Source organism: Drosophila rhopaloa, unplaced genomic scaffold (assembly GCF_018152115.1).
Source record: "Drosophila rhopaloa isolate 14029-0021.01 unplaced genomic scaffold, ASM1815211v1 contig_155, whole genome shotgun sequence".
Taxonomy (NCBI): Eukaryota; Metazoa; Arthropoda; class Insecta; order Diptera; family Drosophilidae; genus Drosophila; species Drosophila rhopaloa.
This window is the reverse complement of record NW_025335034.1, coordinates 10,721,876-10,739,250: the sequence shown is the minus strand read 5'-3', so window position 1 is coordinate 10,739,250 and position 17,375 is coordinate 10,721,876. Positions and strand designations below refer to the sequence as shown.

The 17,375-nt window shown below is 36.9% G+C and overlaps 1 protein-coding gene across 1 annotated transcript in view; it reads right to left on the bottom strand.

Moving 5' to 3' along the window:
* Positions 1-9,960, bottom strand: part of LOC108043824 (insulin-like receptor) — a 125,520-nt gene extending 115,560 nt beyond the window's left edge. The window contains exon 1 of the mRNA XM_044457403.1: positions 9,391-9,960. The gene's annotated coding sequence lies outside the window, so the exon portion shown is untranslated. The remainder of the gene's footprint in view (positions 1-9,390) is intronic.
* Between the last annotated feature and the right edge of the window lie 7,415 nt (positions 9,961-17,375).

Below are 17,375 nucleotides of genomic sequence, written 5' to 3'. Positions count from 1 at the left end.
ACCTGAAATCCCCTGGTGGCTAAAATTCTTACTAAAATCATCCCGGTGCCGTTTATTTTAACCAAATCCCTGGAAATTGGACAACATGAGCAAAAAACAAACAGAAACCACTGAAGCTTAGCGAAAAATAATATTGCATTTGCACGATCAAGGTCAATCGTATGCTAAGATCGGGAAAATGATGGTCAGAAGCCGTTTTACCATTCGGAGCATTGTAAGACGTTTTAAAGGAACATCAGCTTTGCATTGTGCTAAGCACACAGGCCGGCCCAAGGCTTGACCGAGCGTGAACGGAACCTAGTCATACGAAAGGTTAAAGTCAACCCGAAAATCTCTTCAATACAGATCGCTGTTTAGGTTAAAGAGGTATTTGTCAAGGACATAAATCTTATAACGGTTCGAGGTACCCTGTATGAGGCCAACTACCATTGCCGTGTGGCTAGACGAAAGCCATGGATATTTAAAGTCAACAAATGGAAGCGTTTGGCTTATGCAAAGACCTATCTTGGACTTTTGGCACACTGTTATATTTTTGAATAAAAGAAAATTCAACATTTTTCGCTCTGATGGCATCCAAAAAGTTTGGAGAAAGCCTAATTCGGAACTTGAAAAAGAGAATCTTGCTTTGTCCGTAAAACATGGTGGAGGCGTGATGGAATTGGGATGCATGTGCGCAGCAGGTGTCGCCGCCAAACATATTGCACCAAAAAGGTTCCATTTTGACTCGTCTGCAAATAGCACGTCATTCCAAAACAAAATCGGAAGAAGAATATGCTCCCTGGTTCCTAATACAGAGCGGAGGTCATGTTATGGTTTGGGCCTGTATGGCAGCTTTTGACGGGGCAACCTCGTTTTTATTGACGGGATCATAGATGGCCAAACTGCTAAAAAAAAAAAAAAAACGGGCATACGCGATACGAATTTTACCAGGACAACGATCCGAAGCATTCAGCAGGAATTGTGAAGGCTTGGCTTGTCTGGAACTGCCCAAATGTCGTCATGATTTAAATGTGATCAAAAATGTATGAGAAATATTGGACATCGCTATAAGGAAGAGGAAGATTTCGAACAAAAACGACATGAAAACTGTTCTTATGGAAGAATGTCCAAAAATTCCCGTGGAAACCACCAGTGGCGGATCTAGGGTTGCTGGCGCCCGGCGCAAAGCGAAAAATTCCGCCCCCTCCCTATTTGCTGTACGAATAACATTAGGAGTATTTTAAGTGTAAATAGGTTATTAATTATTAAAAGCTTATATGTTTGAAGAATTGTATTTCATATCGATTCTTTTGTCAGTTACAACGGCAAAAACATTATTATTTGTGTTTTTGCAAGACAAAAAAATATTACTTTTAGAATATAACTAATTTGAAATAGTAGAAATATATTTTTAGAACATCAAGAAATGGAAGGTTCAGTGAATAATATTTGATAAATAACATCGTAGCATAAGTAACTTGTTTAAATGTTGCAATAGAAAACAAGAGAGAACGCTATAGTCGGGTGCCCCGACTATCAGATACCCGTTACTCAGGTAAAGGGAGTGCGAGGGAGATGGAGATAGAAACTTTGATCACGCATAACTTTTTAACGAATGGTCCGATTTGAAAAATTTCTTCTACATTTCGATAGGTATTGATAAACACAATAAAACTGTATTTTTACTTTTATTAAATAATATTTAAAATTTAAAAATCGTATATAAGCGATTGTGAGCGTTAAAGGGGGCGTGGCACCTTTTTGAAACAAACTTGAGCTGCGTAGGAACTCCCAAAATCTACATGCAAAATGCCAATCTTCTAGCTTTTATAGTTTCCGAGATCTCAGCGTTCATACGGACAGACAGACGGACATGGCTATATCGACTCGGCTAGTGATCCTGAACAAGAATATATATACTTTATAGGGTCGGAAACGCTTCCTTCTAGCTGTTACATACTTTTGCACGAATACAATATACCCTTTTACTCTACGAGTAACGGGTATAAACACTGCCTTGATTGGAATGTAAACAAACGCGCTCATAACCTAACACGTATACTGCTCGCTCTCTCTCTCTCTCTCTCTCTCTAAGCAAGAAAGTTTATTACGACGTTTCGAGCGTCCCTTTTCCTTTTGATCACATCATAAAACACTTACACTTGTATTCTATAGGGAGCGTTACATGCGCTCCGCCACGGGAAAATATGAATTCTCGAAACATATATTGCTAGTCGGACTCGATTTAAATTTTTCTGTTATCTTTCTTAGTTTAGCAAGACTAATGACTTCAACTTTTTTGAGGTAACTGCACGAAATAAGCTGCGAGCCATTGTACTTTATAGGGTCGGAAATGTCTCCTTTACTGCGTTGCCAACATTTGACTGAAATTATAATATCCTCTGCGAGGGTATAAAAACATATTTGATATTTGCTTTTTAGCTTTTATTAATAGGAGTAAAGTGTATAACGTGTAAGTTAAGCGCAGCTTTCACACAACAACGGCTTCGAAGGCGACGTCAGCAGCACAAGCAAAATGCTTCAAGCGGCACACCAAATATACGCGCCACACATCACCATGAAAAGCAAACAGTAGCACGCACTTTATCAAAAACAAAATCGAAGTTTCCTCTCGCTCTCTCGAATCTCTCTTTGGCCTGTTTGTGTCGAAGGGAGCAGATTGCATGCCTAGAAATGCAACCACGTGTGTTGTTTTATTACACCAACACACTCCAAAGCTGCCAACGGAAAATGATAAACAAATGTCAATACGAAAACGGAATGTTAAAAAACAAGAAAAACAAATAACTGCGCAAAGCAGAATGCCAAAAAACCAAAAACAAAAGGCAGTGCAAGCGGGACGGCATTATCTGAAGGACAGCAATAGAGCTTCCATATTAAAATTGTCAGAAAGAGAACGGGCAACAATAACAAATAAGAGGCAGGCGTTGTGCTTAAATTGCAAACACATATGTATAGTGTTGGTTTATAAGGGAAATTTCCATATAATTATAAAAAAATTAAGCCATCTTTTTAAAAATGTGTATGAACAAATTTAAAATTGAGTTTTTTATGGAAATCTTAGAAAACTATACGAGTCAAGCGTACCTACAAAGATATGTACATACATATGTACATATGTAGATAAAAATCACAAAATGTCACTACTTTCATTCCTCGTTGAGAGGAGTTTTTTTTAGAGCTATTCCACTCCTACACGTGAAAAATAAAGTGGCAATTAAGTAATACATATTTATGTTATATACATAGGGTATTTATTAAGTTTATTAAAAAATAAGGAAAACTTTATTAAGTTTTTATCATTCCGAAAAAAAAGCAGGCCTACCCCTCAATCAAAAAATAGTCTTAAAAAAAATTGGATTTTTTATTTCTGATGTTCATATAACTTATTTTCAAATTAAATTATCATGACCAGTTTTAAAAGGTATAATTGGTTAATCTTAGGCAACTTTTTTGATAAGCTGCTAATTCTTAGTCACCATGGGCAGAGATTGCTCATAATCTAGAATCAAAACAAACAACTTTCAATTGTCCAATTTTTGATATATGTGCTCTCAGTTGAGCGTGTGTATAACCTAATAAGATACCAAAGAAAATTATTCACGGGAAGTCGTCCATCGCCAACAAAATGGTCACAAGATCCAGTAACTATGTACATACATATGTACATACATACACTAGCCCGCATATCTCAGCGTACACCCCAAAAAAATTTCCAAATCTAACTTTAAACCCAAGCTGTTCGGCCATTTATGCATATATTCAACCCATTATTTTTTAAAACAATTTTATATTTTATTGTCTTCATTGACGTATTTTTTTTAAATTATTCAATAGTGTCTTATATTTTATTTTTAATTTTAAACTTAACACGACCAAAAAATCTACCCGCAAAAGTCTGCGTACAGCAGTTTTCAACTTCGTGGAATGCAGGATTGTGCGATTACCGTTAATTTTGTTGTCGCCGATCTATTATAGAATGTCTAAACGAGAAAGGAAAGCTAACTTCGGGCGGAGCCGAAGTTGATATACCCTTGCAGAATACTCTGTAAATTATATTCTCCAAAATTATTCATATGATGCATTCTTAATACTCATAAAAAATCCAAACTTCCTAACTTAACAAACACCAAAGTTACGGCATTTCCGATTAATCAGTTATATGGCGGCTATAGGATATAGTCCTCCGATCCTTATGAAATTTGGTAGGTCGGATTGATTGGCCAAATATAAAACCCATAGAAAATCCCAACTTTCTAACTTTACAAAAGTTATGGCATTTCCGATCAATCAGTTATATGGCAGCTATAGGATATAGTCGGCCGATCCCGGCCGTTCCGACTTTTATACTGCGTGCAAAGGAAAGAAGGGTGTGTGCAAAGTTTCAATTCGATAGCTTTAAAACTGAGAGACTAGTTTGCGTAGAAACAGACAGACCGACAGACGGACATGGCTATATCAACTCAGGAAGTGATCCTGATCAAGAATATATATACTTTATAGGGTCGGAGACGTCTCCTTCACTGCGTTGCACACTTTTGACCAAAATTATAATACCCTCTGCAAGGGTATAAAAACGTCAATGAAGACAAATTATAATTATGTTTAAAAAAAATAATTATGTTTAAAAAATAATATATGCATAAATGACCGAAAAGCAAGGGTTTAAAGTTAGATTTTGAATTTTGTTTGGGGTGTACGCAGAGATATGCGGGCGAGTGTATATAAACACCACGTCATCGCCAGTCCGTCACACCCCTTTTTTTGCCCATCCCACCCCCACATTTTCTGCATGTTTAGTTGTTAATATCAACAACCTTTTGTTATAGTTAACTATTTCTATAATAATTGTGTTATCGCTGTTTTAAAATCACATAGTCTACGAGTGTTATTACTGAGAAATAGGTGTGCACAGCACCGGTAAAAATATAATTGTTCTTCAATAAGTTACTACTGCAAATGACTAAATTATTGGTGTTTAAGACAAAATTGCAACTAAAAAATATATTATTCAAAATAAGAAAAATATATTTTGTATACCCTTGCAGAGACTATTGTAATTTCAGTCAAAAGTTTGCAACGCAGTGAAGGAGACGTTTCCAAGCCCATAAAGTATATATATGTATTCTTGATCGGCGTCACCAGGAGAGTTGATCTAGCCATGTCTGTCTGTCCGTCTATCCGTCCGTCTATCCGTCCGTCCGTTTCAACGCAAACTAGTCCCTCAGTTTTAAAGCTATCTGCTTGAAACTTTGCCAAAAGTTGCCTTTCTATTGCAGATAGTATGTATGACGGAACGAGCCGGATCGGACGACTATATCATATAGCTCCCCTATGCAGATAGTATGTATGACGGAACGAGCCGGATCGGACGACTATATCATATAGCTCCCCTATGGGAAATTTTTCCTATAAAAATCGAATGGAAATACGGTTAGATATAGTTAGAGATATTACTAAATTATTTAAAATAGTTTTGTCAAAATCGGGCAACAATATCATATATGTAGCTGCCATAGGAACGTGGCAATATGCAGCGCAAAATCGACATATGTAGCTTTATTGTTTTTAGCTATATATATTTATATTTATTTGATATATAGTAATAACTGAAAGGGTATATAAACATTGTCTTGCCGAAGTTTTCTCCTTTCTTGTTTTTAATATTAAAATTTATTAACAAATTGCATAAATACAAATTATATACGAGATCCAACTTTAAATAACTATTCAAGTTTTAAATCTATTATCTCGATTCTCGGTGTGTCGGATTTCTCGGAGTGTCTGGTGTTAATGCGTAGGCGACTGCAGACTTTCGAACGGGAAATCGGGGGGAACTTGTCATACGACCGTGTGACGAACATCGAACGATGTCATGTGTTGTTGAGTCCAAGTATGCGTAGTGCTTCGTGATGCCTGCCGGCGCTACTTTTGTTTTTGTTCTTTTTCTCTTTATTGCCATTGTTATTATTTACTTGGACCTTAGACCTTCTAATGATAAGATTCGGAAGCATCTGTGTGTGATGAAGGGTGTATATGTGATGTCTAGATAGCTGTTTGAAAAGGAGATGCGATAAATTCGAGTCCATTCAATCATTATTACTGCCCTTGCAATGTGCTAAGTCAATTCTAATTTAGTTGAATTTCAGAAAAGCGAATTCAAATAAAAGAAAACAATTAAATGTGGCTCGAAAAAAAAACAAGTTTACTCAAAGCGCAAATACAGTGCATTTTCTAAATGGAAAAATAAATGGTAACAAGGCTTGCGTTATTAATACAAATTCGGGCAAAAAGCAAAGTGCTAAGCCAAAAGCAATAACAAAAAAAAAGTAGTGTGATTTTACGGAGTTTTGGATTACCTTGACAAGCGATTATTGCAACGAAATAAATAATTTATGTACTTTTTACCGAATAATAATATTCTTATTTTTCCCCACTTATTTATGCACAATTGTGTACATCTTTATTTTAGATCTTTACCTAAAGACATTCTTTCATTTTTTATAAACGATCACTTTTTCAATATTTTAACGCCTCAGAAATTATTACAAGACACCAAGTCAAACATTTCACAAAACAGATAAACAGAAATACAATTTTATATTTGGGGGCATGGAGCGATTAGAAGACAAGCGTCTAAGTTCAAGGCCAAGCATAGACGCAAAGGCAACAAAGATTAAAAAAAAAACACAACGGGCAGCAGCGCCAGAGAGAGTGGAAGGAAAAAAGAAAACGCAGCTGAAAAAATGCACACAAAATTGTTTGTTTGCATGTGTGTGTGTAATGTTTCGCATCGAAAAAGGTCAATGACACCTGTCTGTTTGTCTCGCTCGCCTCACACACACAGGCTTATCACCGTCCACTCTCTTTCGACTATCATGCCTTCTTATTCTAGCCCGTGCGCAGCTAGGTTTAGACATGTGGTCAAAACTTTTTTGTTTTTCGTTTCGCTGCTGTTAATTAGTGTGGCCAAATTATGAGACCAAAATTGCCAACGAGAGCCTAGTCATACGTCATCAACAATAGCCGGACAAACAATTTCCTGTTTGTGCCACACCATAAAAACAAATATCGAGAATAAAATTCACGACAGTAAAATAATACAAATACTGAGAAAAACAACTACACAAACATGGCCCGGGTTCCGTCATTGTGTCATCCTCTATAGATCTCATCTGTTTATCTGTTTTATTTTGGTTCTATTTCAACAATTTGTTTTTGCGGAGACTTATTTTTGTCACAAACACGGATACACACGTTCTCGCACATACACGAAAACAGGAAGGCAAACTCGATTTAAAAATAAACGCACAAATACAAATACATTGGCCAATGTTCCGCGGGCCTCGTCAGAAATATAGCATGATTAATTCAGAAATGCGCAATTCGAGGATGGTTTTTTTGTTTCGATTTCGTTGTTGATTTACCCCCACCTCCTTATTATACAATAATAACGCGAATATAATAAGAGCACAGCAAGTGGGCAGTCTAACGGCAACTCGAAAAGCAACAGCAAGCGCAGCGGCACGCCAATTAGTGCTTATGCTGTTTAATTAGTAGGCGGACCCGTCCTCTTATTTCCCCTCTTTCCTTTCCCAAAGACTTTTTATCCATAGTAATATCTAGACCATCGTCAGTTATTGGTATTATGTTTTCCTATTTTGCAATACGCACGATATTATTTCAGTGCGATTAAGGGATCCTCAGGATCTATTGTTATATTCCCTTTGTCGATATACATATGTACATACTTAGATAAAAAATCAATCACCTAAGTGATCCGCTAAGGTCCATCTATATCCTTCATGATTTTTCACACTGAAGTTTCAGTTTTAAAATAATTTTTTTTTTTACAAAAAATCCATAACGATTATTTTAAAAAGTTTTATTTGTTTGGTCAAAAATAATTATTATTCTTGAAGAATATTATAAAAGTTAAAACTTATAATTTTAGCGGTTCCTACTTTTGTATGCTATAATTAAAAGTTAGGGACTGTACAAAATAAAAAAAAATTTAAGTATTTATAAAAACATTTGCGAATATATGTTACAAACAAAATAATCAGAATCAAAAATTAACATATTTTGTCAGCCAACGAACAACCAACCGACAAATCAGTAACCACAAATCAGTGAGTAACGACAATCTTTTTTATCGAGTTGAAAATATATAAATACTGTTTTTGATTCCAGGTAAGTTTAAAATGTGGAAATGCAAGAAAGTAAGCTAAGGAGATTTAAATGGGTTTATAAAACAATTATTAATATACAAAAATCATTTTCATAATAAAAGTTCTCCTTACTTATTACATTTTGACGTTAAATAAAAAACAAGAAACAATTATAAATTAGAAAGTGCCCGAAAATCTACAGAATGAACATGTTAAAATAACTATACATCATTATGAATTATTCTAATTTTTAAACAAAAACTGCCAAACAATCTTTCTTATTTTTTTAGAAAAAGGGGATCTTTATTGCCCATTCGCCACTAATTTTACAAATATTTACCCATAGAATGAATTGTGCCATTAAAGACAAAAGTCGAGCGACGTTTTTTTAGGGTTAATTATATTTTGATCGTAAAAAGCGTAATCAATTTTCTTCACCGCGCCCAACAGCTCCAATTTTCGAAATTTGTGCTTGCACACTGTTTGCTCTTCTCTTAAACCAATTAATTTTCTATGTAGTATTTAGTAGTCACCATTGCACTATCACGGTCCGCATCGTCACTTAGCTTTTTTTTTAAATAGATAAACACTCAAGTGACATAATGTATATATGTACATACATATGTTCTAAGATTTGTGTTTGAGGGAAATTAAAAGTGTATATTATAGACCAATAACATACTATTCTGTTTTTATTTAATTCAAAAATATAGAAAACTGATATTGGTATTAACAAAAAATCGAATTACAAAGATTTTTTACACCTTATGATCGATTTATATTATTAACTTATCTGGACTGCTTTTCACAATGCTTACTACAATAAAACAGCACAACAACAACACAAAAACCGGCAGCAATCGAAATTCTTTCGTTTCCTTTTCGCCTCTCTTCGCGCAGCCGCGAATGAAAGAGAGCAACCGGGTGCGGTGCGACCAAGAAAGAGAGAGAATAATGCTGCGCTGCTCATTCACAAAACGGAGACGTAAAGCGGTGTGCAAAGAAGAAGAACAACAACAGGCCCGAGATATGATAGATATGGAAAAACAACAAAAGGAACAGGAGAAAACGGGTGGAGAGAGAGGAGAAAAAAAGGAGGAGAGGAGCAAGAACAACTTGGCATAAATTGCTGCTGCGTAGTAATTTTAGCCGAGTATTTTTCTAGTTACGTTTTTTTCTATTTTTCTTTTTTTTATTATTCTTATTTGTTGTATCATACCATTTGATAAGTTATTTCTGTGAAGCATCGTAGCTGTTGCTTTGTCACATTTTACATTTTTGTATTTTATTTTGGTATCGATTTCAAAATAGAACAACGCACTTTCCCAGACACAGGCGTAATTAAATTTTTCTGATGTTTTATTCGCGTGCTTTCTTTTTGCGCCGCAACTTCACAACATGATGTGTATACACATATATATATAAGTATATATGTGTGTATATGTATTACGCGTGTGTGTACACAAATTTTTTTTTATTTATTTATTTACAGTGAATTTTACACACACTAACACCGCACACTCTCTCGTGCAATCGCACGCACTTGTATTCCGTGGAATTTCTTCTATTCCAACTCCATATATCTAATGGGGTATTCCACTATTTTCCCACTTTTCATTCACTAAATGCGTAAGGCACACATTTTCCGCCTAACATAACATAGTATTAGCTGTCGGCAATCCACTGTGGCCTCCCTTTTAAAACGATAATTTTCCGCAGCAATAAAACACATTCGTCCGCGAGACGTCCGTTCCATTCGAAAGCAAAAACATTTTGCTGCTCCGGAGCTCTGACGGTCGCTCATTCTGAGCTCTCTTCATTGTGCTGATGCCCGCTCTTGCTGTTTTGTGTGTGTAGCGTGAGAGCGTCAACTAGATTGAGAGCTGGTTTCTCTCGTCTTTGGTCGGAAGCTCCACTGAAAATAAATTTTTTGTTCTGTTACTTCGGGCTTCTCTAATGTTTACATAGATTTATTATTTATATTAATACATTTTTACTTTGTAGTAAGTTTTCATTATATTTTCCTAAATATTAAATAAATTTGGACGTTTTTATTTAGTTTTCGTTTTCTAATTTGGAATGCTAAAGTGACATAAAATAAATAATGCATATGTAAGACCTACATACTTTTAAAAAAGAATGCCAATCGAAAGCTAAGTTTTCATATGAAGTTCACATTATTTTAACCATTTTAAAATGTAATTTCAAAGCTCACATGAAGGTGAAGTATTTTCGTTTAAATCAAATAATATAAACATGTATCTAAGGTTTATATATTTATAAAGGTCGCTATTAAATTTTTAGTACTGGAAGACTTAGCGATGGAAAACTCGAAATGTTTGGAGCCCGCCATATTTGAGTGCTGACCTGGAAGCAGTGCACGGTATCACTGCTTGTCGATTTGGAGGTCTCTATTAAAATGTCACAGCAAGAAAAACAGTAGTCAGAAGTTCTCACCTGAGTTTTTTAAAAACTAACTTTTGTCTTTTTTCCAGCATCCGCTTCCAAAATATTCTTAAGGATTCAAAATTCATAGACTTGTTCCAAGGATCACCTTTGAAAAAACTTACAGATTCGTTCTTCTCTACCCGTTACTACTACATTTGTAAATATGTGAACATCTGAAACCTAATGGAAACTTTCCGCCTTGTTTTGAAATTAATAGTTTAAAATACTTTTACTTGCAAATGATATTTTGATCATATTCTTTGATGGTTTATGACCAATCAATCAAATCAAATACAAAACATGGAAGGAAAGCTAACTTCGGGCGGAGCCAAAGTTGATATACCCTTGCAGAATACTCTGTAAATTATATTCTCCAAAATTATTCATATGATGCATTCTTAATACTCATAAAAAATCCCAACCAAATTTCCAATCGTTCAGTTATATGGCAGCTATAGGTTATAGTCGGCCGATCCTTATGAAATTTGGTAGGTCGGATTAATTGGCCAAAAATAAAACCCATAGAAAATCCCAACTTCCTAACTGATTGATTGGCCAAATATAAAACTTTGGGACTTTTGGGACTTTTGACCAAAATTATAATACTACCTGCAAGGGTATAAAAACAATGAAGCTATGTCTATTTTGCGCTGCATTTTGCCATCGTATTCTGTGGCAGCTATATTAATATTGTTGTCCTATTTTTACAAAACTAAAATCGTAATTCTAATATAGTAAATAATTACTATATGTCAAAAAAAGATTTTGATAAATATAAAAAACAACAAAATAAATTTAATTAATAATTTTATTTAAATATTACCAATCCCGATCCGGCTCGTTCCGGCTAATATACTACCAGTAATAGAAAGACAACCTTTGGGAAAGTTTCAAGCTGATAGCTTTAAAACTACTAGTCCCTTAGTTTTGCGTAGAAACGGACGGACGGTCGCACAGACGGACGGACAGACGGACGAGACGGACGGACGGACGGACGGACGGACGGACGGACGGACGGACGGACGGACGGACGGACGGACGGACGGACGGACGGACGGACGGACGGACGGACGGACGGACGGACGGACGGACGGACGGACGGACGGACGGACGGACGGACGGACGGACGGACGGACGGACGGACGGACGGACGGACGGACGGACGGACGGACGGACGGACGGACGGACAGACAGACGGATAATCGGACGGACGGACGGACGGACAGTCGGATAATCGGACGGACAGACGTACAGACTCACATACGGACAGACGGGCAGACGGACGGACTGACGGACAGACGGACAGACAGACGAACGGACAGACGGACGGACGGACAGACAAACAGACAGACGGACGGACGGACATGGCTAGATCGACTCTCCTGGTGATGCTGATCAAGAATATGTATAATATAAGGTATAAAAAGTATAACGTTGTTGTTATACCCTTGCAAAGGGTTTTATAATTTCAGTCAAATATTTGCAACGCAGTGAAGGAGACATTTCCGACCCTATAAAGTATATATATTCTTGATCAGCATCACCAGGAGAGTCGATCTAGCCATTTCCGTCTGTCCGTCCGTCCGTCCGTCTGTCCGTTTCTACGCAAACTAGTCCCTCTGTTTTAAAGCTATCTGCTTGAATCTTTCCCAAAAGTTGTATAGTATATAAGTCGGAACAAGCCGGATCGGGCGACTATATATAGCTGCCATATAACTAAACGATCGGAAATGCCATAACTTTGGTGTGTTCAAAGTTAGGAAGTTGGGATTTTATTATATATATATATTTATATTTGGCCAATCAATCCGACCTACCAAATTTCATAAGGATTGGCCGACTATAACCTATAGCTGCCATATAACTGAACGATTGGAAATTTGGTGTTTTTAAAGTTAGGAAGTTGGGATTTTTTATGAGTATTATGAATGCATCGTATGAATAATTTTGGAGAATATAATTTACAGAATATTCTGCAAGGGTATATCAACTTCGGCTCCGCCCGAAGTTAGCTTTCCTTTCTTGTTATACCCTTGCAGAGGGTATTATAATTTTGGTCAAAAGTGTGCAACGCAGTGAAGGAGACGTCTCCGACCCTATAAAGTATATATATTCTTGATCAGGATCACCTCCTGAGTTGATATAGCCATGTCCGTCTGTCCGTCTGTCCGTCTGTCCGTCTGTCTGTCCGTCTGTCCGTCTGTCTGTTTCTACGCAAACTAGTCTCTCAGTTTTAAAGCTATCGAATTGAAACTTTGCACACACCCTTCTTTCCTTTGCACGCAGTATATAAGTCGGAACGGCCGGGATCGGCCGACTATATCCTATAGCTGCCATATAACTGATTGATCGGAAATGCCATAACTTTCGTGTTTGTAAAGTTAGGAAGTTGAGATTTTCTATGGGTTTTATATTTGGCCAATCAATCCGACTCACCAAATTTCATAAGGATCGGCCGACTATATCCTATAGCTGCCATATAACTGATTGATCGGAAATGCCATAACTTTCGTGTTTGTAAAGTTAGGAAGTTGGGATTTTCTATGGATTTTATATTTGGCCAATCAGTCCGACCTACCAAATTTCAAAAGGATCGGCCGACTATATCCTATAGCTGCCATATAACTGATTGATCGGAAATGCCATAACTTTCGTGTTTGTAAAGTTAGGAAGTTGGGATTTTTTATGAGTATTAAGAATGCATTATATGAATAATTTTGGAGAATATAATTTACAGAGTATTCTGCAAGGGTATATCAACTTCGGCTCCGCCCGAAGTTAGCTTTCCTTTCTTGTTAGTAATTAATATAGGCTTAAAAATCGAAATGTAGTCGTTTTGTAATTTTACTGCACCGGTATATGAACTTTGGCTTGCGAAGTTTGCTTTGTTTTTTGTTTTTTTAATTGCTTTGTTGTTTATTTATTGAATTTTCTCCTTTCGGATACTAACAATAAGTGTATCAAATCTAATAGTAATCTAATTAACAGTCATATGACTGGTACTGAGTAATGCGGCCCAGAGAATTATTGCTGGGTTGGAAGGTCGTTGTTTTGTTTTTTTTTATTGCTTTGTTGTTTATTTATTGAATTTTCTCCTTTCGGATACTAACAATAAGTGTATCAAATCTTAAAAGTTTACAAATAGCTTCAATAGCAGAGTTTGGAAGTTCAATTATCATTTTTGGTGTTATTAGGTCACTGCCCGGAGGTGTTGAAATAGTGGCCGCTGCCACGAGTACATAGTTCGATGTGGGACTTACATACATTTTATATTTTAACCAATTTGTTCTGTGCGATGGCAGTCTCTGGGGGTGATCTGTAGTTTCTGGGCTTTGAAGAAGAGTTATTAGCACTGGCGAATGGTCAGATGAAAGGTCCGAAAGCGCTTTGGCGCTTATTATATTGCGTGGAATGTTTTTTGTCACCGCAAAATCTATTAAGTCTGGGACCTTTCTGGGATCTGCTGGCCAGTATGTGGGGCTACCTAGGGAAACATAGTCCAATTTGTTGCTCAGTTTTATAATTGCCTTCCTTTAAGAGTCACGAGTGGGTATGTTTGGCATTATAATCTCCTGCTGCTATAAAGCGATCTTCAAGTAGGTTGTAGAAATCCATGAATTGTCCTTCAGTAATTGTAGACAGCGGCTATGGAAAGGGGTCCGCTATCTGTCTGCACTTTGATAGGCGTGGCCTGGAAGTAATTAGTTGCAAACCTTTCGTGAAAGTGGTGTTTGATGCGTTCCCTGATTAGGATGCCGGTTCCGCCGTGGTCTTTACCGTCTGGATGATCTGTGCGGTAGACGGTGTAGCCTCTTATTTGTTACTTTGTTGCATAGTATCCATCATAGCTTCCAGTGGGCTTTGTGACTGCCTTGGGACCTGCTGAACGTTTCCTAGATAAGACTGGAGTAGGTTTTCCGTTCCTGTTCGAAGGGCATGACCAAATGAGGATCTTGCAGCCGTTCCGAAAAATACTTCCGGCGTCGTTTTTGAGTAATTGTACACGTTTTGAGTGTTTTGGTGGGGCGTTGTTGTCACTCGTCGCATGCGGTCTTTCAACTCCTTGTAGACCACACAGCCCCTGTAGTTTGCCGGGTGATTTCCTCCGCAGTTTCCACATTTCTTCTTTTGGGGGTCTTCCTTGTTGGCAGGTCAATTGGCGGAATTGTGAAAGTCTCCACAAACTACACATACCGATCGAAGTGTGCAGTATGTTCTGGTGTGTCCATACTCCTGACAGTTTGTACATTGCACTGGGCCGTTCCTTTTATGTGGTTCTTCCACCTTAATTCTTCGGTGCAATATGTATTCCAGGTTATAAATGGGATGCACTTCATTTTTCTTTAAGGCTCTGCTGTCTGGCTCCAGCTCTACTTTGAAGTGTGGTTGCGGCTTTTTGTTCCTGTTTATGATGTTACTAACGTTCTTTGCAGAAAAACCACTTTCTTTAAGGGCATCGATAACTTCATTGGGGGTTACGTCGGGCTCGATCCTTTTTAGTACAACTTGCAAGCCCTTACTGCTTTTTAGTTGGTATGTGTAGTAGTTTTTCTTAGCTTCCTCCAGGTATTTAGACACAGCTAGAAAATGTTCTTCCGATTTGGTCTGAAGTTTGGTTTCGTGAGTATTCAGTTTAGTGATCGGAACAACATGAAAATTTCCGTCCCCGACCAGCGCAACAATTTTGTTGACCAGGGCGTTCGAGCTTTTCTTCCTAATGTAAATTGGTGGGGGCTTTGGTTTCGGTTGGGTCTCTTTACCCAGTTCTAGTTGAGATTCGGCTAGGAGGGCAAATCTGTTGGGTAATTCGTTGTTTCTTTGGACTCGGTTTATTTTTGGCTTAATTTGGATGTAGCGATCCATGCCGGTCTGTGTGGCCGGGCCCGCTTGTTGAATATTTACTTGGTTTTGTTTTGTCATAATTTAAGTTGACGTTATATTTGAAGTTTTTGGTTTTGCTGGCATTGCTGTAGTTGTTGCTGTTATTTTTGGTGCTATTGCAGAAGTTTTACCACTGCATGTTGCTGATGTGCCAAGGGTCGATTCTGATGGTGGGGGGTCTTACATTGAGAACTCCTCGACGTTGGAGTGGGAGTAACAGTGAGTAAAGAGGGTGATAACGATCGTGCTCTTTGGTTATAGACTGCACCTCGCTATCGCGCGTAGTACCCGTCTCTTCGGCTCACCGAGCTTAAGCTCTTTTTATTTGGTTCGACGGTCATTAAACTTTTAGCACTATTAAACCATTATTTGCACTTGATTTAATCATATCACTGATTTTGTTGTTTTTATTTTGTTTTAGCGTATTTTCGCCAATTTTGTAATACACCAATTTAGTTTTTTAAAAATTGATTTGTCTTTAATGCATCCACTTTCTTCAACGTTTCCCGGAGCTCGCGCAAACTTCCTCTCTTGTAAACATTTTTTTTCGCCCGATCTGTCTCGTTTCGACTTTTGGGAAATTTGTAAGCAGATAGCTTTAAAACTAAGGGACTACTTTGCCTAGAAACGGACGGACGCACAGACAGACGGACACGGCTGCGGGTGATAGTTGCAGATCATGTTATAGAGGTTAGTTAGCAAACGCGAGATTATGCACGAGGGGTCAATTGCATGTAAGTTAAAGCCGCATGAACAGCAGTTTTGACAGGTTATTATTCCTTTTTGCCGAATTTGAATTTGCGCAGGTGTTGAAATTGACTAGAGTCCACTGCGTTGGTCTGGAAGTAAAATGGCTGGACGAAGTATTGGACCTCGGGACACTATTGTCGAAAAGAACTATTGACACTATTGAAGAAAAATAATTTATTTAATTTGAGACACAAGTCTTGAAATATAATAGGAAATTTGGGAAGAAAAGGAAGTTATTCTGTATTGTGGGACACAGGTAATGCTAATGCTTCGCTAGAATTAGCTAATGTTAAGGCGACAGAAGTACAAATTAACCCTAAATTTTAGAAATTCACCATAAAACTTTATTTTTTTCTAAATCCAAGAAAACGTTTATATTTTCAAGCAATTTGATTCTGAAAACAAGAAAATATTTCTTGAATCAAGAAAGTGTTTCTAAAATGTAGAAATTGTCGCCATAAACTAAACTCACCCTAAATCCAAGAAAGAATTTCTATATTTTAGTAAAAATGGTACTTGTTTTTGGAAATTTTTTTCTTCAAATTCAAGGAATTTTTTTCTCAAAACAAGAAATCTTTTCTTGAATCAAGAAAGTGTTTCTCAAGTGTACAAATTGTCGCCATAAACTAAAATCACCCTAAATCCAAGAAAAAAATTCTATATTTTAGTAAAAATGGTACTTGTTTTTAAAATTTTTTTTCTTAAAATTAATTCTGCCAAAAAAATTGAAAATCTTTCTCAAATTAACCCTAAAAAATGGAAACGTTTTCTAAAATATAGAAATATTTTCTTGAATAAAAAATAAATATGGAAATATTTTCCTTAATATACAAATATTTTCTATAACATAGAAAACATTTTCTAAAATATCACACCCTGACCATAAATTTGTTTTAACCCTGTCCGAGCTGCCTAGGGGTTAGAACGTCTGACCAGAAATCTGAGCACCGCTAGTTCAATTTCAACTGCCGTCGGGTCATAAGTAATGTTTAGTACGACTTAAAGTTTTACCCTTTTTTTTTTTTTTTTTATAGATTGTTGAACACGCAACACAAGGATGGACCTTGTTTTCGTGTATTGACGAATTATTTCTAAAGATCCCAAAAAAAGCGGGTAGCGGGTGCT